Source organism: Antechinus flavipes, chromosome 3, assembly GCF_016432865.1.
Source record: "Antechinus flavipes isolate AdamAnt ecotype Samford, QLD, Australia chromosome 3, AdamAnt_v2, whole genome shotgun sequence".
Lineage (NCBI taxonomy): Eukaryota > Metazoa > Chordata > Mammalia > Dasyuromorphia > Dasyuridae > Antechinus > Antechinus flavipes.
Window position 1 is genome coordinate 109,025,119 of NC_067400.1, and position 27,141 is coordinate 109,052,259.

General features: G+C 31.6%; 1 protein-coding gene and 1 long non-coding RNA gene across 7 annotated transcripts in view; one reads left to right on the plus strand and one right to left on the minus strand.

Annotated features, from left to right (window-relative positions):
- The window catches only part of LOC127553296 (uncharacterized), a 108,429-nt gene extending 101,684 nt beyond the window's left edge, over window positions 1-6,745 (plus strand). The window contains exon 3 of the long non-coding RNA XR_007951714.1: window positions 6,594-6,745. This is a non-coding gene — a long non-coding RNA (uncharacterized LOC127553296). The remainder of the gene's footprint in view (window positions 1-6,593) is intronic.
- Window positions 1-27,141, minus strand: part of PCDH9 (protocadherin 9) — a 1,035,500-nt gene that overhangs the window by 677,040 nt on the left and 331,319 nt on the right. The gene's annotated exons all lie outside the window — the stretch shown is intronic.

Genomic DNA, 27,141 nt, shown 5'->3' on the forward strand with positions numbered 1-27,141 from the left:
GATTTAGAAAAGGAAATGATCTTAGAGAAGGCTGAAAACTAGAAAGATTAATGACTGCCTAAAGTTACCAAGATATAGCATCGGAGAATTGCAAGTTGAACTAAAACTAAATTCAGCGCCTTTCCACTTCACCATCCCATAATAGATTTCTTTCCCACAAAGACTAAACTCACAGAAATGTTATTACTTATTCTAAGACAAAGAGAAAAACTGTAAAATAAGTTAGGAGAAAATAGTTTTTCTTTAGGCTCATTCTAGTACTATATCTAATACAAAAGCCTCAGATAAAGGTGAGTGGAAAGTTATGTAATTTTTCAATTTATTCTAGCCAGGAAGGTGTAATTTAAGCCTTTTTTCTGATGTGTCAATAATAGGATTATGTAGCAAATTAGGCAGATAAATTGCCTCATCTATATAAACATAATAAGAAATACAGAGATAAAAAACATATAACTCAGGAAGACTCTACTGAGCTGATATCCTCTATCTCTCTGGTTTCTCTGTCTTTCTGCTTCTGTGTCTCAAAAAATGAAAAAAGCTTATAAAAATGTTCAAAAAGTCCCCAATGCCAGATTATTTTAAACATAAATTGAAATCATGAGGTCATTGATTTATTTAAGGTAAACATATCCATTCACAAGATGGATTATCACAAGATAGCCTATCTGTTAGTTCTCCTATAGATCTATTTTAATCATTTAAGTATGCTAAAATGAAGCAAAATATAAGAAACTGAAGTTTATTCTAGTTCCATCTAGAATCTTAGAATTGGAAAGGACTTTGGAAGTCATTCTGTCTAACCTTTAGCTGAAGCATTATTCCCTCCCTCCCACTTTTTCCCTTACATAAATCAAGCACTTATTTTATGCCAGGTATTACGCTTAGTGAAAGGGAAACAGAGACATGGAATACTCTGATCTCTTTTCTGAAGGATCTTTAATTCTAATGCAAACTTTGTATAAGTGATGAAATTGAGATCTTAAGGGAAAAAAAAAAAAGCTTGATGAAGTTCACCTCACTGGGTGGTAGACATCAGAAATGAACAAGAATTGAATACTATCTGCTATATACTCTTTATATGATGTTAAGTAAACCATTTAACCTCCCTGGGCTTCAGTTTACTCATCTGTAAAATGTAAAGATTATGCTCAATTGCTTCTTAAGTCCCATACAGTTCTAAATATATGATTTCATGATTGTACGAAATTAATCACTTAGCAACGTAATCTTGCAATGATCAGGCAAATTCACAGAATTTGTTTTGTTGTTGTTTCTTTTCTTTTCCCGTTTCCCAGAGATCAAAGTAGGTAGTATTTTCTTACTTTCCATTGAGAAAACTGAAGTGAATAAAAGTTCAGTGGCTTTTTTACTGGCCACATTATGCATAATAAAAAGAATAATTACTGTGTTAGGACTCCCTGTCTCTAATCATATTCTATCAGAATGATTTTTCAGATTTACCAAAAATAACATCACTCCCAGAACAGGCAGAATACAACACCTTGAGAAAAAGATACCCAAACATGACTCATATTGGGATCACTGATGACAAATGCCTGGTTAATTAATTGTCTAAAAGTACAGGCAGAAGGCTCACCCTATTTCTATATTGCATACTTAAACCCCAATTATATCTGCGAGGTAGGTACTTTGCCTGACTCAATGGTAGTGTAAGAGAAAAAGGGTATATTTATGTTTAAAATCAAATTCTCTTTATTAGAATGAGGAATTCTTGATGGTAACCATGCAATTATAGGTAGCCAATATATCACATATATAAACACATATGTCACATACATGAACACTTTGTGAGTGTATACATGTATACATATGATCTCAGAGTACTTTTTAAAAATAACTTAACTTTATGTTTAATAAGATACTATGTAGCTTCTCAAAATCCAGACCTGTCATTCATGGCTTTCCTCCCTCATTGATAACCTTATCCACAGTTCATCAGGAAGTTAAAAACAAACAATTTTTCTACTGTCTACTTCACTTACTAGTTCAGCAAAAGCTGAAAAGCAAGGTCATTAAAAAAAAACAAAAATAAAACCTTTGTCATTACACATTCAGCAAATATGTGTTTAACCATAAGTTAATAATAAAAAACCACAAAAGATCACCAATTTTAATATTCTTCTTATTTAACCTTATAATCCTTATTCAATAATATAACTTTTAGCAAGTTCTGTTTTTGCCAAATCTCTTTTTTCCCCAATCACATATTATTGCTTAGCAAAATGTAAATTTCTTTTTCTTACTATTTACCTGCTCACTTATTAGGTTATATAATGTCCATACAGATAATAATAACAAATGAATCACTAGGCCAACAAGCAAATATTACGTACCTCAGTAAGTGCTAGGCACAGTGAGGCAGAAGAGATATAAATAAAAGTAATAAAACACTCTCTTTTTTCAAGAATTTGATCTATTTGGACAGACTGCAAAAAAAAAAAAAGTCCTAAAATATACCACAATAAGCCATGGTCTTCAGGAATCTATTATGGGTAAAAAGAATATAGTTACCTGTGTCATATATGTTTGATTCATTCATGAATATTTTTCAAGTCATTGTGTTTTTTTCAAGTGTCTTATCCCTGGAATAGTCTGAAGCAAAAGGCTAGCATGCCATACAATCTTGTGTTATTCTAGAAACATTTTATGTCTTTTCTGAAACATGATAGTTAATTAGTTATTTGATTATCATAATCAGAAACACTAATCATTGCAACCTTGATGAAAATTCTGAAACTCTCCCAAGAGGGCTGTGGTCCAATAAATGTGTTGACAGGCTATTTGTTATTATGGTCGTGATGCATCATTATTCAAAGTAAAATAGGCTCACCAAAAAGAAATGGTAATAGTTTACATGCTAACTCAATATAAAAGGAAAACAAAAACCAAAAAAAAAAAAAAAAAACATAAAGAATAAAATATATCTACAGAGATTGAAATCTCTTTATCCATTCAATGTCCATAGTAAAATACAAGTAAATTTCTTTACAAAAGCACCAAAAAAGTAATCTTGGATAATATTTGCTTTTATTCATGACCAAAATTCCATCATCTCTTAGACCATATTAAAAATGATGTCCTCTTTTAAAGATTTAGATAATATATTTTAAAATCATGTGTGCGTGTTTTTGAAAGTAGAAAAAAACCTTAGGGCTTTTCCAGTTTAATTCATGAATTTTATTATTAAGAAATAAGCTCAAAATAAATTCAATGCTATCCAAGTAAATATAACTAGTAATAGAAGAAATACGGGAACATAGTAGGTACTTGTAAGATGTTTAGTCTACTACTTTTTGGACTAAAGGAAACTCAAAATACATTATTATTACATTTGAAACAAACTTGTACTAAGTATATATGACCTCAACAAAATGAACTAAGTTAGTATGAATTAGTCAAGATACATATGATCATTAAAGTGTTATATGATATAAAGTGTACTGAGACATCTGGATACTTGATTGCTAGAATCACCAGAATAGCTGATTGACTAGGTCAATAAGTACATCATATTCCTCTTTTTTTACAAAAGGATAAACATCTTAATGCTTTTTATCTATAATAAGACATTATTTTACATTACAGAATTGGTAATCAAAACCTCAATTTTCAAAGAAATGTACTGTTTGTGTAAATTATCCTAGGCATCTTAGGATAACCTGACTTTTAAAAACACCTTAGCCAATAATACTTTAAAGTATATGTCAAACAAGTATCCTACAAAACGCAATCATAGGACTAGTTCTAGAAGGGCCTTAAATCCTTCTCTTCCAACTATTCATTTTATGCCACCAAAATATGTGGAAATATTTTGTATTTCAAAATGGTTTATATAAATATATCTAAAGATATCTGACTGATATCTTGAGCCCATTTGGGAATAGAGAGTATGTTTTTTTAAGCTAGTAATTACAAAAAGTAGAAGTAGAAATCTTTGTCTCTTATGCTGCCAAGGGCAGACACTTGGAAGCTAAAGGAAAACTAATGAAAGTGGATCCTCAACAATGGATTTGAGTTCTGGGGAAGTAAAGGGAAAATTAACTGCATTTTCACTGTCAACAGTCCTTAGGATTCTTATCAGGATAGTCTTAAAATACTTCAGCTCTAACATGAATCCCCTTGAGAAAAAGGCTCAATGTATTTACAGCATATTTTACATGTGCCTAAACAAGTCTTGAATGATGAATTTTACTGTCTAACTGAGGTGGTTTACCTCAGCATATAATTTCTTATATTAATAACCTTCCCCATGGATACTGAGTGATCTTCTATAAATACAATTACTTTATTCAATCAAAAATTAAAGCAAATATCATAACATAGACAATTCATCATCTTTTCTTACTGAGTCCATCAAATAGAAACAAAATACAAATCCCTAATCCTTGACCCAAATAATGTAAAAATATGTGCTTTATATAACATGGATCTCTTCAAAATTATATAGCATCTTGTGCTCTAAATCAAGACTTTCCAATATATCTCGTTTCCACAAACCATAATTTTCTGAGCAAAAATAGAATTTTTAAAATAAACCAGACATACTTCCCAAATAATCACTTTAAAATGTTTATATCATTTTTAACCTATGTTATTTATTAATTTATTAGCAAGGACCCCAGAGCCTTGATCATCTTGGGAATCTATGTCTTGGGATTTTCCTCATAATAAAGTCTCAATCAATAACAAGAACTATTGTTTTAGCATTTACTATTTGCTAGACATGATACTAGACCTAGGAAAAACAAAGAAAAAAAAATGAAACAGTCTCTGCTATACATGAATTTCCTTTTCAGAAGGCTAACCCTGACCATAGATCCTATAAAATCCCATTCTGTGACTAAGATCCAATGTATCTACTGAGCACCTAAAATTTCCACAGCACTATAAAAATACTTGAAGTAGCTTACTGGTGCAATAGAGTGTGCTGTGCCTGAAGTCAGTAAGATTCATCTTCCTAAGTTCAAATATGACCTCAGACACTTACTATTTTTGTAACTCTTGGTAAGTTAATCCTGTTTATTTTTAGTTTCCTCATCTGTAATATGAACTAGAGAAAGAAATGGCAAACCATGTCAGCATCTTTGCCAAGAAAACTCCAAAGGGTGTCACAAAGAGTCAGACACAACTGAACAATAATGACATACAAGTACTTAAGGGACCAATAGCAAATAATAGTTATACATTCTTCCTGTAAAGTGTATTAAATTATTGGGTTAAAAAAGGAATCTAAAAAACCAAATATGTTCAAATTAATCCAAGAATTAACACTATATTGACAAATGAGAATGAATGGAAAAAAGGTAGCAATATGCTATGGACTTATAGTGGTGGTTTATGAAATAGAATGTGTTAGAAAGTAGAAAAGGAGATCCTCTCATTTATTTAAGATATTCTCTGAAAAACTTCAGAAGCAAAGAGATAAAGGAAAAAAAATCTTATGGAGCTATTAAGATTAGAAAATTGGATATTGATAGCATCAAGTACAGTGACCAGCACATAGTAGGTACTTATAAAAGGCTTATTGAATTGTAGTAAGTCACTGAATATATATCAAGGGGTAAGATCTGAAAAATAAGAAAGCCTATGAAACAGAATTTTAGGTTACCCAAAGGTTTGTGAGAATTCCTGGTGGTCATTAATAAGTTATATATTATTATTAACTATGCAAGGAAGTAATATAAAAGGCATCGTGTAGAAGAAAATAATCAGAAAATAAACTGGATACAAGATACACTTAGAAGAAAGAATTATAGGCAGGCAGCTGATGTGCTACAATAGTACCCAGATAATATGAAAAAATATAGAATAAGGCATTCTAAGATAGGAGACAATAATCTAGTATTATATAGGATGTCAAGACAAGAAGGAATTATGAGCTATCTAATTACAGGAAGTACCAGCATAAATGAGATCATGTTCCATTAAAATATAGAGGAATGATTATAAGGTTCCACTTTGTTCTTCAAGTAAAGGTAACCCCGGGATCTCAAAGGCTATATATATATATATATATATATATATATATATATATATATATATATGCATTCATATGTAGAATGAAGGCTCTAAGTTTAAACCATCTGAAGCTGTTGTCTAAGGATATTACTTGCTAAGCAATGGGAGACACATTACTCTCACTATTTGTTGATCCCTCTGAAATGGCAATTCAAGACAATCAATTTTGAAGTTCAGACCGAAAAAAAGAGAGAGAGAGAGAGAGAGAGAGAGAGAGAGAGAGAGAGAGAGAGATTTTTTTTAAAGGACACCCAAATACTTATAACACCTAAAATTAAAAAAAAAATAATAATCAGAATGATTATTTTTAGGTCAGGACTTTCTAACAATAAAGTTAACCAAAGGGCTTTTGATTATATTTGGCATAGTTTCAATAAGAAAAGGACATGAATGTTTGATTAAAACACATTCCTAAACCTTTCACATGAGTTAAAAGTAAATAAGAAAACTCATTTACATAAGCGTAAGAAATGTTTTTTAAAGCAGAGGAGAATTATAAATATACTTGGTGACACAACTAGTCTCATTATCTAAAGCTATTATTACACTTCCAGGTCTGGCTAATTTGGCAAAATCTCCATGGAAGAGCAGAAAAGAACTGCATGAAAACAGTGCAACATTTAATACTAAATAGAATTCTGACAACTGTTCAACGGAACCACAGAAAAGTGAGCATGAAAATCACGCACAAGTTTAGAAGCATGAAATGACAATTAAATACTTCTTTTCTGATATTTAAATGTTTGACATTTTATTGCAGCTGTGAAGAGAGGTGGTTGGCTTGTTGAAGAGTTACAACTTATATTGGCTAAATCTTTGTTTTTCCCCTTTGCCTTTTTTCCCCATCAAAGTCCACCTAATAACACAATATTTTCAAAAATTGTCTTATTCACATTATAACCCCTTTAAATTAGGTTTGACCTCATTTAAAGTTGAGAGTGAGGTTGTGGAAAAGAGAAAAGGAAGGTAGATTGTTAGTAGTTAAAATGATGCGTAGATAAATGTGATGTACTGGAAAGCAGTTGCCTATATTAAAGTTGTTTCTGAAAGCAAAATGATTTTAGTATGTAACTATATTTGCATTAAAATAACCACATGACATGTTTGGATGAGAGCAGTATTTTTGTTATTTCAGTCATAAAAATAGATTTTTCTAACAAAATAAAAGGAAAAGTTGTGAAAGAAAAGGTTGTCCTTAACTTATTGAGAGTAGATAGTTCTACTTTAGTCCATTCACAAACTACTCAAATCTGAAGGAAATAGGTAATTTCTTTCTACTTTATGTAATAAAAATTGATCACAAATAACTACAGTCATTGTATAAAACAAAGAATAAGCCCCAATTCCTCTCTCATATTTGTTTCCTAATCTTAATAAAACTTACATTGTAAGTAAAACTAGATAACTTAGGGAAAATATTGAATTATTATTCTTGTAAATGAATGTCATCTAAATGAATTCCTGCTCAATTTTTGGTCTTTGGTTATTCTATTATTGAATTCTGATCATCTCAAGATCATCCTTATGACCATCTCAAGACATCAGGTCACCTTTTGTAAAGAAAGAAAATTCAAATGAGACATAATATTCTTACATGTACTATATATTCATTTGGCATCTAAGCAGGCAATCTAGATAGCTTTATTTTAACAAGGAAAAAGGCCTTAGAAAAGCACCACAATTTTAAAAGTTCATTGTGTTGAATAAAGTTGTATCTTTTAAAAAAGATACTTGACGAGACAGTTTAAAAAAAGGAAAAAAAAAGTTAAATATATTCTAAAAACCTTATTTGATCCACATAGGCTAACAACTTCTAAAATATTCCATTTTCAAATGAATATCTTGTTGTTGCATGTAATACTAATTTCATTAGTGACAAATGATTTAAAAAAAAACTAGGTGCCACATTTGATAGATGAGTATTTTTCAAAAGATTTTAGTCATTCTTTGATTTTAAAGTTTGTTTTCACATGGAAACAGAAGTAAACAGAATACAATAAATTGGTTTAAACTTATATCATGACATGGTGTATCATCATTTAACTCCTATATATATATATATAGGAGCTATATAGGTCTATGTCAAATTTTTCTTCAGATGAATTCGTAATAAATGGATAAAGTAGAAATATCTAATATCAATTTTATGATATGAAAGAGGAATAAACTTGTCATTTCATTTCCTTTATTCAGGTATCATAAACACTTGATAGTATTTCCCTGATAGTTTTAGCTTCTTACCTCCCACTTAAAATGGAGAGTCTTTACCTAAAAGAAGCCAAAGTGACCCTCCAGATTTCAATGACTTTGGCTATTCTAATGAAACTTCCTAGTCATCTAGGGGAATAAAAAATCCTACTTACATAGAGTGCCAGTTTCTCTGACTTGGTGCATTTCTGAAACTGTATGAATTAGCATGCACTTCAATCTATACTGCCATGATGACCAAGTATATTTTCAAATGGAGATAAAAGAGTCTCCATCTACCAGCAGCAAAAATGCTATTGTATCTCTCTTGCATATTCTTCATGTATTAAGGTAAGGGTTTTGTTAACTCTCTAATGAGCCTGTTGACCCCTAATTTTGTCTCTCAAATGAAAATAACACCTGAATTTTGAAGGTTGTTGGTATGAGGACTGTCTCCAACATTCATCATCATTAGCTATCATTCTTTTATTATTACATTGAAATATAATTAATGTTTCCTGTTTTATATGCTCAAATCGACAATGTGAAAGCTGAATGCTGAAGTGAATAAATATCTTAGTTTTTTAAAAAAATGATTCCTGTTTCCATAAATAAATGAGGTCATAAAATTATAGAATCAGAGATAACATAGCTAGGTACTTCTTCCCCAATTCTTAAGTGACCTCGTTTTCTATCTTGTTTGTTATATATTCTCTTTTTTACTTGGGAAGAGATAGTTGAATTTAATTGCTTCTGAACTGGAAAGGAAATGGACTCAATGAACTAATAGGTATTTTCCATTTCTAATTTGTAGGATAGTATAAAATATATGGGGGAAAAAGGTAATAAAAGGAATTAATTTTGGCAATTCACCCAGAAATAACTTCCTTATGGGCAGAAACTCACTGTGCTTTCTGGCTTGAACAAGTTTGCTGGTGGACAAATACTGACAGCATCTTACGCTTGAAAAGTTTTGAATGTAATTGTCTGTCAATGATATGATGATTTATAATACAATCAGGTCCTATTTCTGCTGCTGCAGATAACTCTAATTTGCCACTATTGTATTAGATATGATGAACTTGACAATCATTCCCAATTTTCCAGTTTGGCTCACATTCAGGTAGGATGGCCAATCACAATGCATTTCCTGCCTGTTCACCTTAGATTAAATAATAAAGCTTTTTGGAATAGCTATTGTTATAGTGGTGTGTTATTTTAATCAGCAAAAATTTTCAATTAGCAATACTCTAGCAACTAGATTTATTTCCTCTTTCGTAAGAGCATCACCATTACTTTTTTTTAAAATTTCAGTCAGGCTAGAAATATATTAGCTAACAGTCATTCACAGACTTCATTTCATTACTAAAGAACAAGGAAATTTTTACCTGCTTCTGACCTGGGTTTGTCTGACCAAGTTTAATGCTTGGCCCCCTTTTCCTGGGAGTTTATCATGTTGGTGCCAGACTTAGCATGGCACATTATTAATCCTCTTGTAACTCAGAATTGTCAAGCTCAACAGCTCTACTAGCCACAGCCTCCACAGTAGGAGATATTACATCTACATTAAATTTCCATAATAAAATATAGTAAATAATTTTCCTCCATCCCACCTCATCCACAGTGCTCAACTTTTTCCTAGATTTTCTTTAACAGCTTTTTTATGTGTTTTGAGGGAAATTTTGAAAAAAAATTAATAGATTGATATGTCTAAGATAAAGTAATAAACTGACAATATGATGTGATCTGTATATACTGTGCATGTTTTGCATTATACAACTAACTTGAAAATAATTCTAGCATAGAGTGGGATGGAAATGTATTTTTTTGCATGTATTACTTTATATGTGGACATTTATATCCAGTGTAACATATATAGTATAACATACAATGATACATAATTTTTCTCATCGGGTAACCAATTACACAATGCTTGGCACATATTAAGCAATTAGGAAGTAGTTTTTGATTCATTGGTTATGTGTGAATTGTTAATGTATGTTTGAAAATTGGAATGAAATGTGCAATTGTATAACAAATGAGGAGGTAGTATGAAGGACATTTGACAGAAGTGTGAAGATCTGGGTTGAAGCACTGAGTCTGCTTTTAGTAAATAGGTTTATGAGCCTAAGGAATCACAGTCTTGCCAATCTCAATTTCCTCATCTTTACAATCGTAATATTGGATTTGATCATGGAATTCTAAACTTAGCATCATGGTGTTATGATGCTGAGTTCTGCTGCTTAGTATTTTATTATATTTGAGTGACACATACTATATCTAATGCCTTTAGACGCCTTCTACTTTCTTGCTAAAATATTATCAATGGATTTTTCATTTCCTATATGATAAAATTCAAACTGAGACTGTCATTCAAATCCTATAAATAACCTGGTTATAATCTATTTGTATAATAATGACAATTTTTTTATTTAGCACTTAATGTTTAAATAGCTTTTTAATATAATAATTTATCTTATTCTCACAAAAATGTAGTACAAATATTAGTATAACTATCATTATATAGGTGAGGAAATAGATAAAAGAAAAAATATATAATTTGGTCCATCTCTAACCATTCCCCTACAAATACTCTATATAATCAAATCTTACCACTCACTTGTTCACTGAATATATACTATTTATGTTCACTTTTACTCAAATTATTCTTTAGCTAGACTACTCTTCTGCTCTTCTCCCTCCAGAAAATCCTACCAAGGCCACAGAAGCCAACTCAAAATCCAGCTATTCCATTCTCAGATTTTCCCCAAATGAATGTGTTAATGCTTTTCATTTTTAAAGTTTTATCTTTTTGTTCTATTTATTGGTTCTTGAGAGAAAAGATGACCTTTAACTCAGCTTTATAGAAATGAATTATAATGGGGAAAAAAATCTACAGGACTTAGAGTCAAGAGACCAGATGCAAATTCTGCCTTCAATGTTTACTATTTATATGTTCATGGACAAGAAGTAACCTCTAAATCTCTCAGATTCCACATTTATAAAATGAGGATAAAAATACTCACAATGCCTGTTTCTGAGGGTCAAATGAAATATCATATACAGAGTGTTTTATATATCTTAAAATGCTAGACATACATCAGTTATTATCCTCTTTACTGTAGCAATGAAAACAAGATCTTAAGGTGAAAACCACCAATCTGGGCTTTCCTCTGATATGTGAAGCCTTTATGTAATTGATGTAACCTATAAAAACACTTAGTCTCACTATTATTCCATGGTACATAGACCATCTACTGTTAAAGAAAGGACATATGGGTGGAGGGATGGCATAGGAGATAGAAAGCCAGGTGTTTCTGAGAACAGAAAAACTAAAAAAAGTACTGAAAGAACCAAGAGAAAAGTAAATTAAATGTCAGATCCAGTAGAATTCACAGACTTGGAAAGACTATTAATATCAGATTTTATACCATTTCTTTTAACTTGTCCTCTTTTAAACTTTTAACTTCTACTGACTAATTGAACAACACAGCTCAGTAAAAATCTTAGGCAGTCTTAGTAAGGGTTACCCTTTCTAGATTGATTGCTGGGGGTGAGGGGAAAGCTGTGAAACTATATTACATTTCCCAAAGGCCCAGGGAAAAGACAAAGAGAAGAAAAATCAAGAGGAAGAATAGGACAAGGGTAGAAGGAAAGGATAGGACAATTTTTTAAAGCAGTGGAAGAAAAGAAAAGACATAACCAGAAATTATTTCTGGGAACTGAAAATTGCCTTTGGAATTTAAACCATTAAAAGAGTCCATTGCCCAGAAAGTCTCCTAGGTTGTTTGTTCTAATAGCCACAAAAGACTGCCCTTTATTCAATTCATTCTAATTCAACAATAACAGTATTTCCATTTTATTACTGTTTTCAAACACATGGTACACTAAACATTTACTTTATAAACAAAAAGAAAATTAAACAATACTTTGCATGCCTTCTGTATATTTTTACAATGTTTTTCTATCTTAATGAGGACTAAGTACAAGTTAAGAATGTTTATGTTCCGTCAAGATTGTCAAACTGAGATTCTACCAACATTTAAAATGTACTAGTGAAGCTTACTTCTTAAAAAATTCATCTTAAAGTAAATACTTTTATGCTGAAAAGAAATCATTCACTATGAATAATCTTTCTCGTTTATCTGGTTTAAACATTTTTATTTTAAAATCAAGTGTCTTAAAATTAGTTATATGTATGTGGGAAATGGGAAAGAAAAGAGGAAGGTAATGCTACGCTAAAGTTTAGAAGCAATGTACAATTAGAACTTGAATTGCTTTTTAAAAAAAGAAATACAGTTGGCTATTTTACTTATATATATTTTTTAAATCTGTAGGGATTTGGATTAGTAGAAGGCAATATCCCACAGTACAAACTGTCATATTGGAAAACAGCCTATAACCTCTAATCCTTTTTAAAAACTTACAGAGTAATAAAGCATCTGTGAATGAGTGGGGAAAACACACACATAATTTTTCTCTAAATCCATGTCACTTTTCAATAAATGGTCTCTAGTGGTTAAGTAAAGACAAACCAAATTAAGAAGCATAAAAGTAAAAGATAATATATAATGGTGGGATTGAGCAACCAAAACCAAGTCCTGGAAGGGTGAGCAATAGTCTTTGCCTGTTGTAATTCTACTTGAGGTTTCAGTGAGCCTATTCCTGGAAGTCTGTCACAATGAGCAAGAGACAATCCTACTCTGAACTTCAAAGCATTCACATGTATTTCAGGAGTATTTCTTCTTGAATTCCTGTGTTATGAAAGAAAACCTTTTATTTGACTGTTAAATCAGAATAGAATGTGAACACCAAAGGCACAGAATAGCCAAATCAAAATTTTCTTCATTGAGAATACCATCATACATCTCTAAAGGATGATTCACCAAATCTCCATGTGGGTTGCCAGGAGACAGAAACTGGGCTCTCATTGACCAATCTCACCTTCCCTTTACCCCACCTATGCACATAGGTTCATCTATTTATTCTTTTAATTCAGCTTTCAATAATATACGTTGTCATAGAAGACTAAAGACAATACTCTTGTAAAAGAAGCTAAATGTGTTCAAAAATCATATTAAATATTTGTCAAAAATATACTATTATTCTTAATTCTGACCTTTGATCTCAAGATTAAATATTATGTACACCACACACTCCCATTTTTTACTTGGACTTTAAAAAAATAGTCTCAAAGCTGGGGGGAAATTTTACAGTTAGTGTTTCTGACAAAGGTCTCCTTTCTAAAAAAATATAAAAAACTGTGTCAAATTTATATGAGTATAAGTCATTCGCCAATTGATAAGTTGATATGAACAGATAATTTTCAGATAAAGGAACTGAAGCCATCTATAATAATAAGAAAAAAAAATGTTCTAAATCACTATTGATTAGAGAAGTTCAAATGAAAACAACTCTGAGGAAACATCTCACACTTCTTAGATTGGTAAGATGACAAGAAAGGATAATGATAAATGTTGGAGGAAATGTCGGAAAACTGAACTATTTTAATTAATGCATTGTTGGTGGAGTTGTGAAATGATTCAACCATTCTGGAGAACAATCTGGAACTATGTCCAAGGGGCTGTAAAACTATGCATATTCTTTGATCCAGCAGTGCCATTACTGGATCTGTATCCCAAAGAAATCATAGAAAAGGGAAAGGACTCACATGTGCAAAGATGTTTGTAGGAGCTCTTTTTGTGATGGTAAAGAACTACAAAATGAATATATGCCCATCAGTTGGAGAATGGCTGAATAAGTTATGGCATATGAAATTAATGAAATATTATTGTTCTATTAAAATTTTAGAAAGACCTGGAAAAAAGGCCTGATGATGAGTGAAATAAGCAGAACCAGGAAAACATTGTATATAGTAACAAGATTGTGTGATGATCAACTATGACAGACTTGGTTCTTCTCAGTGGTTCAGCGAACCAAGGCAAAAACTTTGGATGGAAGACACCATCTTCATTCAGAGAGAGAACTATGGAGAATGAATGTAAATCAAAATATGCTATGTTCACTTTGTTGCTGTTCTTTCCACTCATGTTTTTTTTTTTTTCTGTTATTCTTTTCTTTCCTAACTAGATTCATAAGGAAAAATGTTTAAAATTGTACATAGATAACCTCCCAAAATGTTGTATTAACATGTAACTGGGAAAATTAAAAAAAAAATTAAAAGATAAGATTGTCACTTCCTAATTCTTCCTTTTCATTCTAATTCATTTAAATCTCCATTACATAGAGGTGGTTTTGCATAATGACCAGAGTACTAGCCTTGAATCCTAGAAGTCCTGAATTTAAGTCCTTCCTCTGACTTACATTATTTGTCTTGCTTAAACTCATGAATTCAAAGTTCTAATCTATCTCTATACATCTAGAATTTCCAGAAAATATTATTTTTTTTATTTTTGACCTTTTAAAATTCACTTGATAATTCCTTTTGCTACAGTATTGGATTTTATGTGCTGAAGTGAAAACAGAATTGGTCAAATATTTCTAAGCCTCAATGAAAATTCAAATTTTATGTAATAGATATTGTGACCTTTTGTTGGCTATTTGTTTGTGACTATTTTTCAAAATTCTATTTCCTCCACTCATTAGTATAGGCAAACTAAGAAATTTTGTATATGAGGCAAGCATTTCAAGTTATATGAAAGTCTTTCTCAGGAAGAGGCAGGGGGTCCCTCCTTAGATGAGGAAGAGAACAGAGATACTGGAACCCCTTTATGAGACTTTCAGGGAAAGGAGAGAAAAGGTGGGAGGCAAGAGAGGAGGTCACCCCAGCCTACCATCTGGTAGCTTCCTACTTGAACTAATTAGTCTTGCTAACTAGGTGCTAAATTCTTTCATTTCTCTGCTGCTAAAGGACTAAAAGTGCTGTCAGCACCCGCTAAATCTGGCATCCTGTGGCAAAGCCCCAGTTATTATGCCCTTGCTATAGCCTTACTTGCTAGAAAGCCCAGAAATTCAGAATTCTGTATTCATTTGCTGAAATTTGAAAGTGTCCGAGTCAACTGTCAATTGCATTTTTTTTCTGACCATATATTTAACCTCATTAAGTCTATTTTGTATGCTCTCTTTCTATCCTCACTAGTGTTTCTAACACCTCCCACGGTATAGAATCTTCTGCCAATTTTATTAATGCTTTGTTTACTCCTTCTTGCACATCATTAATAAGAATGTTAAACAACACTTTTCTGAACATGGTTGCTATGGTACTCCTCTTGATGATTCTCGGCCTATGGCTGAATGGCACTTTGGTGTGATTTATTCTATGAATCTTTTTAGCTACTTTTCCAAAGTATAAAAGCACAGAAAATTCTAAAAAATATCAGAAATAAATATATTTTATGCCTGATAGTCTTTTTTTTAGAACTAAGTTTATTTAATTAGCATGAGGCATCTGAAAGTACACTTTCAACCTTTGAATGTTCACATTTTCATATTTCTTAGGTAGTTAGTTCTTTACTTGTTTCATATTTAGAGCCAGTTTCCTGAATTGAGAACAGTATATTTTTTCATCTTCAATTCAAGACAACTTAATTTGAATTTACAATAGCTTAGCCCACATTAGCAAACTGAAGCAGAAATCGAATTCAAATTACTCAAATAATTTTAAATGGGCAAAAAAACACATGCATTCATGCACATATATGTACATGCTTGCTTCAATTCACCCATTATTTCAAGGGAAAGAATTGTTTGAACAGCAGTTACTCTTCTTCTCCATTTAAGTTTGCTAGCCTGGGTTTGGCCTAACATACATATACATTCACACACACACACACACACACACACACACACACACACACACAATTTGTCTTAAGGATGTGGTGACTGAGACATAAAAATACTATTGTAAATGTAACAGATATTGGTACTTCCACTTCATGTGGATTCATCATGGAAAAACAAAACTACTAAATATATACTACCAAATATATAAGTTAGATTGATCCTTCACGTGAAGTTCCATCCTTTTATGTTAGTTATTTTAATCACTTCTCTATAGATAATACTGATTACCTCGAAGGTTTATAAAGAATTCTTCCACATCTAATATTCAAATTTATCTATATTGTTGAAAGGACAATTAAATTAAAATAAATTTTCTCTCATTCTCCATTCATTTTGATATCTTCCTTTTAAATACTTTTCATATTTGACCCATATTAAAGTTGCAAACTAAAATATTTTTTTCCTTGCAGGAAATCTGTTTTTTTCACATCACTTCACATCAATTTTTGGTGCTTGTAAAGGATCAAAGCTGTAGAAGGATCAGGTAGTCCTTAAGTGATTTCTCCATGAATGTAATTTCCCCTGTTTTCTTTTTCATTTACTGTAATATCTGAGAAATGATAAAATACTACTACATTTCGTGTCATGCTGACTTTCTTTGGAGTAAATCAAGGAGTTTTAAAACATTATCACAATAATCTTTATAATAATCCTTTTGAAGTAGATGGGAATTTGTACAATTTACCAAATCCTGGGTGGGCAGGATTTTTTGTACTGACATGTAACCTCTATCATTGATAAATTTTCCTTCATTTATGAACCTTTTTAAATATTGAGCTATTATCAAAGGGTTTCTCATTTGCATAGGTTGAAGCTAACAAAGCAAAAGATTATAAGCTCATAGATTTGGTGCTGGAAGAGATATATCTTCAAGGTCATTAAAACCTATACCATTATTTTATTGTTAAGGAAAAAGAAGACCAGAAAGTTTAAGTGAGTTGCCCAGATTCACTCAGGTAATAAACAGTGGAGCTAAAATTTGAAATCAAATGCTTGGACTCTAAATACAAAATTCTTTCTACTATACAATGTTGTTCCTCTTATTAATTCAGATGTGTATTAATGAAAGTATAAATTAGAATGGTGACAACTGAAAAATATTTCAAATATAAAACAATGACCTTTTGGTTGCCTGGACATGAAAGAAAAAGTAAATAGTTGAACATTATTCCAAGATTTCAAACATATAAAATAGAGAAGATGATCTTATTTCTTATCATTTACATTTGTGAATCCTTGGACAAACTGAAAATTTCCCTGTATCTCAGTTTCCTCTGCTGCAAGATAAAGACTTTGGACAAGATGTCATCTGAGATCTTTTCCAGCTATACATCTTTGATAGGGAATTTAGTTTTTGTACTATGTATGAAAAATCTGAATCACAAATTCCAAAATTACAAAAGAACTTAGGGATCATCAAACCTATCAGCAAAATGTGATCCTACCTACAGTACGCCTGTCAAGAAATTATCTAGTCATGAAATAAGATGAATTGTGACACATTGAAAAACAAAACAGGGCCATGGTTTACATCTGGGGTGAAACATTTTGTAAAAAAAAAAAAAATCACAAAAAACCCACATATTTTAATTGGGTTTTAAAGGGAAAGATTGGTCAGATGTTATAAATCACATCAAGGTAGTCAGCTTCCAGTAACAAAACTTCATCTATTCATACATGTAGTGTAAATGATAATAACATTGATGATAATTACTATTTGTATAGATTTTTAAAGTTTGCAAGACGTTTACTAAATATTATCTCCTTTTATCTTTACAATAATTTTGGAAGGTAGATGCTATTATTATATTGATTTTACAGAGTTTAAATGATTTGCTGAGGATCATAGTGTCAGAAAACATCTGAGGTCACTTTTGAATTCAAGTCTTCACTTTAGGTTTAGTGTTCTAGCCATTGTTCAATGTAGCTACTTCACAACTATACTTCAGCTTATGCAGTGAGAGAATTTCCTGTAGCATTAAGATATTAAGTGACTTAATTATGATTATAAAACCATTATGAGTCAGAGATCTTTTCTAAAAATCTTGCCAAGATCTATGTCCCTAAAACATCTATATCCAACATTTCAAATTCTTTTTTCCAGAAGGAAACAGAACAGATCTAATACTCTTTTTAAATTAACACTCTTTGGAACAGATGTCTTAAAAGTCTTAGTATAGTTTTATGCTTTAAGAACTTAAATCTAAATGCTACACTTACACAAAAATTTTGAGAAAATTTTAAAATATTGATGTGTTTTTGTTTTGCTTTACATTTTAATCTAACTACTGTCTTGTTGTTAGAGGTCACTAGTCAATTTTTGAAAAACTTTAGTTGGCTGTACTTCAGTGACAAAAAGGATTGACTTTACAATTATAGTGTTAAGAACATGATTTTTGAGGTTGTGGTACATAACAGTTTTGATATGATCTTACCAGAAAAAAAAATCTAATAAAAATGAATCTAGTAATTGAGAAGGCCCAACAAGAGGCCTAACAGTTTTGAAAAAGTGTCATCTAGCAACTCTTGAATTAGCAATGCATAACAAAAAATATCAAATATCGTTATTAAAGTTAAATGTTAGTATTGAAATTTCACCAATCTGCTTTTAATTATTGTTTAATTAATATTATGAAATAATTATTTAATGAATTTAATGAAATAAAACAATTACATTTTGAACTATATTGTTTATGAATTTATAGCACTAAGATTTCTCAAATTATCAAAGCTTAAAAAACTTCAGTAACATCTTTGGAATACCCTATATGTGAATAGTTATCCTGTGACCCCAAACCTTCTCTAAAAGTCCTTTATACAAACTGATCTATATAGAGCCTTATTTCAGTCTCTTCACAAATCTGGTCACCTTCCAGTTTGTCAAAAGTTGTTTTTAAAAAAGCAATGCCCAGAATTGAATATAATATTCTACACATGGTTCGGCGAAGTCAAAAACTCAGTAACACAGACAATCATCTATCAAAGCATTTGTTCTTGGAGACCTGTATTCAAATGCCACTTTAAATATTTACTAGTTTTGTTACTTTAGGAAGGTTACTGCTTCAATTTTCTCATTTGTAAAGTGAGGGACTGAGATGGTCTCAATGGCCTTTAAGGTCTTCTCCAGAATTTAATCTATGATCCTACAATTTTATTTCTACTAATCTTGCCTTGAGTACAAATCTCATTTCCAGGCAATTTCACCTTTAAGGCATTTTAAAAGATATTAAGATCAGCAATAGAACTAAGTTATATTTTTAGTTTAGTGTAGGACCAAAGAGCATACTCCGCTAGAAAGACTATTGTACTAGGAGGAAGTGAATATTTATTTAGCGTTTTAATGGGGTGCCTCCAAATTCTATTATTTCACAAGGCAGACAGCCCATTTTTACCTCCAGCTAACCCTTTCCCAGAAATATCTACTCTTAAGAGACACAATCCTAAGCCTACCACTGCAGTGGCCAACCACTAATCAAAGAAAAACCACTCATTGCTTCCTCAGGAGCCCTGCCCACATTTGTCTTCTCGGTGATCTTTCTTAGAATACTGCTTTTATTGCTCCTATTGCCTTGCTGGAGGTGAAAGAGATCATACTGAGCACTTCATTCTCTTGTAATCCTCTGGAAGGCTGATGTTTCTCCCTCCTTTAGCAAAGAGGACTCAAGTCTCTAAGCTGTGGCTTTAGACAAAATTTCTCAAGACAAAAAAAAGCAAAAGAAAAAGTTTCCCAAGGGGGAACTTCTAAGTAACTGCCACACTTGGTTTAGAACTAAACTCTCTTGAAAGAGTAGACTTGTCTTGCTGCCATCATCTCTGAAATGGCTGAAAAGCTGAGTGACTAGTGCAGTAAGACTTTTCCAACCCAGTCACATAAATTTAAGGGGTGGATTTTTTTCTAAAGCATAAATTGTAGATTAAAGAGACACATTGAGGTACAGCTGACCTCAAAGCTGGGTCCAAGTCCAAACACACACACTGGCTATGTGAACCCGAGCAAATTATTTAACCTCACAGTTTGAGTGACTCTCAAGAACTATAAATTCCAGAGACAGGACTGAATTGCATTGGAAGTTTCACCATCTGCCACTTAAATATATCATAGAAATCACAGGTCTAGACCCTATCCCCAAACTGAGTTAATAATGTTGTTCAGTGTAGCTCTTTATGACTCCTTGGGGTTTTCTTGGCAAAGATACTCAAGTGGTTTGCCATTTTCTTCTCCAGTGTGTCCCTGTTTTAAAGATGAAGACCCAAGGTAAATAGAGTTAAGTGATTTGCCAGAGTCACATAGCTAGTAAGTGTCTGGATTTGAACTCATTTTCCTGACTACCTGTATTCTAGCCACTGTGTTTCCTAACTTAGCTACACCAACAGAGCTTGAGAGTGTCTGTGATAAAGTAAAAGAATTAACTGCCCCACAAGCTGCTAAATGGTAGCGCTATCCAAGCATATTATAGAGTCCTCTATAATCTGGTCTGTGTCTACACTGCCCCATTTTGACACATATTTGACAGGCATCTGGTTAATCTAACAATTAGGCATCTTTATAGCTATTTGTCTGCATTTATCAGTTTCCCAGCTTCACTTAGTGCTCTGAGTTTTGATAACTAGTCTGTTGCTACAAATAGAACTTGCACATAATCTATTGACTAACCCTACCAATAATTTTCTTTAAATGAGGAGGGGGCCCATTCAAAGACCATCTGAGAAGAAAGTTATTTAAGTATTCCAGTTTCATCCCAAAGGGGAATTCACTCAAAAATGACATCATTCATGCCCTCAATTGTCACATATCAAATCATTTTTAGTATTTTTATTGAAATTATTTTTCCAATTATTCATATTATAAAATATCCTTCTAGAAGAGTTAGTTTGATTTAATACTTCCCTATGCACCATAATGTACAGTGGTAGCTACAATTCTACTTGAAAAATATTTAGAGGTGGTAACTGTGGCCTAGAAAGGACACAGCTTGATATTTTTTAAGTTTCTGAATTTGTTTTCCCCTTCCTTGTGTCCTTTGATCTGTAAACAGAGAACCCAGGATTTTATAGTCTCTGAAGAACTATAAGCATGGAATCCTACAATGTCATTCTGACAGAATAACTTTTGTGACTATATAAGTACAGTAGGAATTTTATGATTCAAAAATGTGATGCTTGGGTAATGAGCAATAATCCCATTATCACTCACCCACAACAAAGTCAACCGCAGACATTATTAATTCCAGGGTCTTAGTAAAATGTTGGAGTAAAGGCTAGGCAGTTGTAAACAAGTTATTACTGTGTGTTGAGGATTGCTCATGGTTCACAAAATGGAGAGATGAAGTACATTGACATCCCCTGCTTTAAAGTGTTTATCAGAGGAATACATAAGGGTATATACTACAAATGAACAATTTCTTTATGCCAATGATCTCCTTATAAGAAGTATACAAATGATGAGAAGAAATAATTAAAATGTCTGTAAGAATCATTTTAAGATTCTTATAAAAATAGATGGGCTAGAAATAGTTGGATAATATATGAAGTGACAATACATACTTCATATGCTTAGAGATTTAAAAATTTATAAAGGAAAAATCAATTCAAGATTTTCTTCATTACCTTTTAGATGAAAAGAGCAATGCTTGGTACTATGGGAGGTAAATATTTGGGGAAGACATTTCTCCCAATTCCAGCAACAATACTCTTTTTCTTATATTAACTCTCTTAAGTAAACACCAGATTTGTATAACTATTATTCTCAGATTAGTTGAACTAAGGTTTTTTTTTTTTAATTTCCATAGCTCCTCACAAAATCATCTACTAAAGCATGAAGGGGTAGAGCTCTACCCCCTATAGAATTTTTAAAATTTTGACATATAATCCATAGGATACTTCTGGGTTATATAACCAATAAACTAAAGGAGTAATTTAAGAGTTTTACACTGCAGAAGAAGGGTAATTTCAGTGAATCTATAGGACAAGAATAAAAGAAATCCCTCAAAGTCACAGCCTTATGAACGAACAGTGTCTAATGATCATCATTAACACACTTTCTCAGCTCCCCTTCTCTACTAGTGTCCTAGCTTAAAAAAGGAACCCTAGTTTTTCCAGAGCAAGTCTTCCATCCCACAATAAGAAGCAAACTTGTCTCTGGGTAGACATAAATAGGGATAAGGGGGGAGTCCTGGGGAGCCCTCCCTTGCCAAGGCAGACTCTAGGTTGGAGACCACCAAGATAATAGATTTGGTTGGAAACATTCATATCACCCTCTCTCAATACAGAAAAAAAACCACAACAATAAAAACAACAACTTTAGAATCAAATAAAACCTAAACGAATAAATAAAAGATGAAGCTGTGGCAAAAAAAATCAATGTGTGTGATTGTACTTGGTCTAAAGACAACGGCATTGAAATTGGGTTGGAGCTAGTCCTGTCCTCCCAGAAGCTTCTTGAGGCAGTGACAAAGGAAAGTGAAAAGTAAATTCTACTATATAGGAATAAGCTTAGAAAGTGTTGTAGTCCAACACTAGGGAAACATTAGCCGTTAAAGAGGGAAAGAGTCAGAAACTGAATGAAGGGAATGTAGTGAAGGTGGGACAATGGTAGTTTTAAAATCACCAAAGATTTCAAGAGGAAAACAATTCAATCAAAAATCTAGAGCACAGGCAGATAAACTAATACAGATAAGAGTAAAGTTTAAGGAATGGATGAGTACAAAATCATTTAAAAGATTACAACCTTTTCTAAAGAAATATAATAAGACAAAGACAATTGAACTCATGACTGATGATACTTAAAACCCCATGTAATTGCAAGAAAGCACTATAAAATAGTATGATGTTTCAGAGTGTTATAAAAATAGATGGGCTAGAAATAGTTGGATAATATATGAAGTGACAATACATACTTCATATGCTTAGAGATTTAAAAATTTATAAAGGAAAAATCAATTCAAGATTTTCTTCATTACCTTTTAGATGAAAAGAGCAATGCTTGGTACTATGGGAGGTAAATATTTGGGGAAGACATTTCTCCCAATTCCAGCAACAATACTCTTTTTCTTATATTAACTCTCTTAAGTAAACACCAGATTTGTATAACTATTATTCTCAGATTAGTTGAACTAAGGTTTTTTTTTTTTAATTTCCATAGCTCCTCACAAAATCATCTACTAAAGCATGAAGGGGTAGAGCTCTACCCCCTATAGAATTTTTAAAATTTTGACATATAATCCATAGGATACTTCTGGGTTATATAACCAATAAACTAAAGGAGTAATTTAAGAGTTTTACACTGCAGAAGAAGGGTAATTTCAGTGAATCTATAGGACAAGAATAAAAGAAATCCCTCAAAGTCACAGCCTTATGAACGAACAGTGTCTAATGATCATCATTAACACACTTTCTCAGCTCCCCTTCTCTACTAGTGTCCTAGCTTAAAAAAGGAACCCTAGTTTTTCCAGAGCAAGTCTTCCATCCCACAATAAGAAGCAAACTTGTCTCTGGGTAGACATAAATAGGGATAAGGGGGGAGTCCTGGGGAGCCCTCCCTTGCCAAGGCAGACTCTAGGTTGGAGACCACCAAGATAATAGATTTGGTTGGAAACATTCATATCACCCTCTCTCAATACAGAAAAAAAACCACAACAATAAAAACAACAACTTTAGAATCAAATAAAACCTAAACGAATAAATAAAAGATGAAGCTGTGGCAAAAAAAATCAATGTGTGTGATTGTACTTGGTCTAAAGACAACGGCATTGAAATTGGGTTGGAGCTAGTCCTGTCCTCCCAGAAGCTTCTTGAGGCAGTGACAAAGGAAAGTGAAAAGTAAATTCTACTATATAGGAATAAGCTTAGAAAGTGTTGTAGTCCAACACTAGGGAAACATTAGCCGTTAAAGAGGGAAAGAGTCAGAAACTGAATGAAGGGAATGTAGTGAAGGTGGGACAATGGTAGTTTTAAAATCACCAAAGATTTCAAGAGGAAAACAATTCAATCAAAAATCTAGAGCACAGGCAGATAAACTAATACAGATAAGAGTAAAGTTTAAGGAATGGATGAGTACAAAATCATTTAAAAGATTACAACCTTTTCTAAAGAAATATAATAAGACAAAGACAATTGAACTCATGACTGATGATACTTAAAACCCCATGTAATTGCAAGAAAGCACTATAAAATAGTATGATGTTTCAGAGTGTTGCAAAGGAGAAATTCAAGACCTGAAGAAAAGTTAGAAGGGAACAAAGATCAGAATTAATAGTTTTCACAGGAGAAATAATTACTAGAATAGAAAGATTTAAATCTGCTATGGCAAGTCTCTTGAAAGTGAAGATGAGAATAAGAAATTTGGAAGACAAATATATTGAAGTAAAGCACAATCCAGAAAGAGAAAATCAAAAGGAGTAATCCTTAAAGAATGCATTATCTCTACTAAGCAGAAACCTTTGATATTGATAACAGAAAGTGTAAAAACAGTTTTAGGATCATAAAGATCCCAGAAAAGCATGATAAATTGACAAAATTTCAACATCATAATGCAGGGAAAAAATGAGAAAATTGTGCAGAAATTCTGAATATAGGTAATAAAGCACTAATCAAAAGAATCCTCAGATTTTCTCTAGCCCATGATCCAAATCACAAGATAAAGAATGGTTAAATTTAAATATCCATGACAAAAAGAAATTCTGCTAGGTACCATTAGCAAGACCTTAACTTGTAAAGGAATAAATTAAGACTATTTTATATCCATTAGAAAACACAATAAGGGAACGGAATAATGTATACTTAAAAGCAATGAAACTCAAGAAATGAGCTGATGGCAATTCCATGAAAAGGGGAGCCTAATCGTCAAAGGAAAAAAAAATCCAATAAAAAAAAGCATTTGAAAAAAAAATAAAACAAAAAAAGGTATGATAAACAATAACAATAAAATGGACTACTGAGCATATTTCTAGTTACTCTTAGTTGTAGTCTTTCATAATTATCTTTTAGTTTTTTCTTTTCATTAACTTTTATTTTGAATTTAAACACCAACAGCATGAGTATTTGCACATAAATACTAAATTTTAAAAAGACTGCACCTCGAATTGTGAATCTATTATGTTCAATTTACTTTCCTTAAAAATATTTAAGATTAACCTTTTAGACTTTAAAATATCCTGTTTGCTTGGTCTTTCTCGTCTTAGTTCTACTGCTTTTCTCTCCATTTAAAAATGCATTAATATTTTTTTTTACTTCTTTTTCTTTCTTTCTTTTTTTTTTTTTTTTATTATTCTATCCACATTCTTCCTTAACCTTCTGCTTCACCTTCAGATTGGAGGAAGAAAGAGAATTTTATATATATATATATATATGTATATATATATATATATATAATCAAGCACATATGTATGTATGTATAAGCCAAATATTATCTATATATTCTATAGAATATATATCTAATATTTATATTCTATAAAACATCTAATATGCATTGAGAGTCCATTTCTTCTCTGTTCAGAGATGAATAGAAATTTTCATCATTAAAATTCTGAAATTTGGTTGTCTATTGTCTTGATCAGCATTCTTAAACCATTCAAAGCTGCTCTTCTTTTTAATGTTTTTATTGAACAAATTGTTATAATGATTTAACACATTTCTCTCTGCATTACTTTATCCTGGTCATCAGAGATTTCTCTGAAACTTTTCATTTCTTCATTTCTAATAGTACAATAATATTCCACATTCACATATCATAACATGATACCCCTTTAGTTTTTAACTCTTTGCTACTAAAAAAATAATTGCCAACATTTTTTGTGCATGAGTCCTTTTTCCTCTTTCTTGATTTTTTAGACTATAACTCAATTCAAGGTCATTCTTGTTAACAGTATTTCCTAATAAAAGCATTTGGGAGGTTAGTATTTAACAAGTTCCATACTCAAACTACTCAAAACTGAGAGTTAACTTTTAAGAATAGAGCAAAAAAAAACATAAAACTAGATCTTATGGTGCACAATATGCTCTGAAATGTAATAATAAAAAGGAAAACTAAAATCTAACTTTAATGTTTCACATGCAACTTAAGTGAATGTGATAAAGTTATAATAGAATGATGCTACTATAGTTCATTTATATATGATCATGTACATTATCAGATTTTCTAGGATCTTTTAAGAGAGGATGGACATGGAGAATACATGAATTTGCATATTATACTGTAATATATCAAGAGAAAAAACAATTTTTTAGCTAGATAGTTATAATCATTACTTATTGCGGCACTAATATTAAATCTTATAATTATTCAGCAAAATGACAGGGTCACATATAAAAGCAACCTTTCACATGTGGATGGTTTATTCTTAGAATTCTTGGTCATTCAGAGAATTTTGGTCATTCATAACAGTGATTATGATTTTACCACTTTCCTAGAAATAGACCATAAGGCTTGGAGATTTTTCATATAATTGTCTACTGTAATATGAATTCTTAATTATCTTTCCTCAGAAACTAATGCTCTCTTTTCACAAACAAATGAGTTTTTCTCCAGGAAATTCTGGGACCTATTTTGTCTTTTCTCTCTGACATCAATCTATTTCCACAATCATAAAAGAAATCAGAGTATTGAAAAAAAGACTGAGGGAAAACAAGTTTATCTGTTTCCCAAATGGGACAATATAGGAACCTATTTTAAAAATACTACAGAAAAAGTTAAAGATGACTTGTCAAGAGTATATATTATCACATTATAGGTGGTATACTTTCATAACCCAAATAGCCAAGTAGAATTTGGCACCCACAGTGAAAAACACTTTTAAGATTTAGCACTGCTACAACAGTAAAGTAGATTTATTGGGCCTACTTTCCTAATGGGAAATAAGAGTCCCTGGCTGGTTAGCAAAAGTCTAAAGTAAAAGGCATTTCTAGTATTTTTTTTTCTTTTTTCAAAACAAAAAAAATGTCATTTTTGTTTTTGATGTATAGTAATTTAATAATCAGAACTAGAAACCAGAAAAATGTCATCAACAATTTTTCATCTCAGGGAACCCAATGATTCTTGCTGGTTTTTCAGGAACTGAAATAGTTTCATCTTGTGTTAGGAAATCCAATGATTTCTGAAGATTTTAAGAGTCCTTT